The sequence below is a fragment of the Lithobates pipiens genome, unplaced genomic scaffold (genome assembly GCF_037356315.1).
Source record: "Lithobates pipiens isolate NorthernLeopardFrog02 unplaced genomic scaffold, aLitPip1_a1.2 Scaffold_8, whole genome shotgun sequence".
Classification (NCBI taxonomy): Eukaryota; Metazoa; Chordata; class Amphibia; order Anura; family Ranidae; genus Lithobates; species Lithobates pipiens.
In genome coordinates this window covers 584,079,011-584,081,510 of record NW_027507903.1, presented here as the reverse complement: position 1 = coordinate 584,081,510, position 2,500 = coordinate 584,079,011, and the positions used below count along the sequence as shown (strand labels likewise).

General features: G+C 45.6%; 1 protein-coding gene across 1 annotated transcript in view; it reads left to right on the top strand.

Annotated features, from left to right (window-relative positions):
- The window catches only part of LOC143961151 (TLC domain-containing protein 4-A-like), a gene marked incomplete in the record, with an annotated part of 44,848 nt that overhangs the window by 33,592 nt on the left and 8,756 nt on the right, over window positions 1–2,500 (top strand).

Sequence of the window (2,500 nt, the reverse complement as noted above, 5' to 3'; positions counted from 1 at the left end):
GAAACGCAGGATCCATGCCTTCTGTACTGACAGACCTGTTTACAAAAGCAGATCGCCATTCTGCCAGTGCACAGAATGATCAGTGGGTGCCAGCCGACATCGGGTCTGCGGGACCCACTGATAAGCTCCTCCCACTGTGTAGATTCACAGTGGGAGTGGGCCGCCGGCAACACGCACTCGTGCCGATACCAGTGCAGGATTGTGTGTGTGTGTGTGTATACGTGATCCTGCGCAACATCGGCTGCCCTGTAGCAGTAAATGTGCTATAGGGCAGTCGGCAAGTGGTTAAAGTACATATAAAGCCAAAACTATTTTTACATAATTTATTATTTTATTTTTTTTATTTTTTTACATCTGTGCCCTATTGTGGAAATTCACCTTTTAGACCCCTTTCCCAATGAGGCGCTTTCACACTTGGGGAAAAAAAAGCACCTGAAAAGCTCACAAAAACCTAATTCCATTAAAATCAATGAATGCTTTCACACTGGGGCAGTGCACTGGCAGGGCAGTGAAAAAACACCCCTCCCCATTGAAATGAATGGAAAGCTCTTCAAAATCGCTCAAATGTTTTACTGGCAGTTTAGAAGCGCCTCAGTGTGAAAGGGGCCTTAAGTGGACCTGTCACAAACTTAAAGCTGGATTAACCCTGCCAATTACACAAACTCAACTCTTGCAGTGGACCAAGTCCCAACTTTTTCTTTTATTTGGCCCTGGAGGGACTATTTCATTCACTGACCCCAATGAAGGGGCACAATTCCTACAAATGATGGGGCACAATTCCTCATAGTGACACGAGATGGGGCACAGTTCCTTAGTGACCTCAATGAATAGGTTCTTCTATCCGCAAGCTTTTGATTCGTTTTATATTTGGTGCCATGCACAGCCGTATGATTCATCCACACAGACCCATGAATAGAGAGACTACAAGTCCTGTCTACCGCCATGGCAGAGGGACTCGTAGATCTCAACAGAATACAATCCACTGATTGCGGTTCCAATACTCTGCAGGCTCCAATGTAAAAATGTAATAAATGCACATTTTTAACGTGATGTAGTTTCATTTTTCTAAAGGGTCAGATTTACCTTAAAGTATACAAAATTTCAGGACCACCTCTATAATATTACACTACCTCTTTAGTGATAAAGAATTTCCAAGTGTGGTGTACAATAGGGTGGCAAATTCACATTTCAGAGCACTAACGTAAAACTAAAGGTAAGACTTTTAATTTTGGATAGAGTAAGGGAGGGTTAAATCTCCTGTCATTTTTTTTTTTTTTTTTCTTGGGCCATCTGTGTCCCTTTTTGGGGAGATTGTCCCATAGCCAAAACAGGATGATTATTTTTTTTTTTTTTTGTGCCCATGGCGTGTGAAATACACTGACACCCAGTGCAAAAAAAATTGTACACACGAAACGTGAAAGCACAAAAAAAGTTCACAGGGTGTACACATGTACCTTCTCTGAAGAGGAAGGACCCCCTACCCTGATCCCCTTGGGGGCAAGGCTCCTGACAGGGACTGAGGTACTCCCTGGCTCACCTAGCCAAAACCATGCGGACCCCATTCTTTGGTTGGTCTGCTGAAACAGACCAACCCCAAGTACTAGGTCAGCTCCCCTGAAGGGAGACCCCATGAGAGGGTGAACCAAGCCAGAAGGCCATGTCCACCTCCTTCCAAGACTTTCGGGGCAGGCCCAAGGACGTACACCCTACTAATTGTGCTGTGGAAAAGTATACCGTGCAACACGACAAAACGCACACAAAAAAGGGAGACATCAAAGAGGGTAAGTGCTAAAGTGCCATCGTGCAATACTACGGCAGGTCCTTTTGGCCAGGGAATCAAAAATTGCTTTGGTCCCAGCCAAGAGGCCCAGCCCTAGAGGCAGGTGTGAAAAAAGTGTGATGGTGCCAATGAATTCAAAGTGTATCCCATACACAGTGAGAATTATGGCACCCCTGGACTGGCACTCCAGGGGCACATACAACACAGGCTTCTTTCAGAGCCTTGCCCTCCACCTGACCATTGCAGCCCCATCCTTACCAGGAAGGCATCAGAACTTGGAGAGCTTAGGGAGAGCCTTGCCTACAACTGGGGACAAGCCTTGTGCACAAGGCCAGAATCAACCCAGGAGGAAAAAGGCCCTCCCACCGTACCCACCTAATTACATATAGGAAATACTAACTGCCCTCCCAAATTGGCAAAGGAGGGTCATGTTTTTTTTCCCCAATGACTGATCAGAACAGATACTACACTTGATCTTAGCCAAAATGCAGAAAAAAACTTAAATCCTTCCAAATCCCCTGGTTGTTGCCAGAACTAGTGTCCCCATTAAAAGACCCCCCCCCCCCCCCCCATTCCCTGCTCTGGTGATGGCCCCAAATTTGGGGATTTTCTTTCATTTTTAATCTTGGTGACAAATAGGCTAAATCTCCCCCAATAGGGACACAGACAGCAATAAAAATCCGACCGGTGCTCTAATCCATCTCCACAAAAAATGAAAAA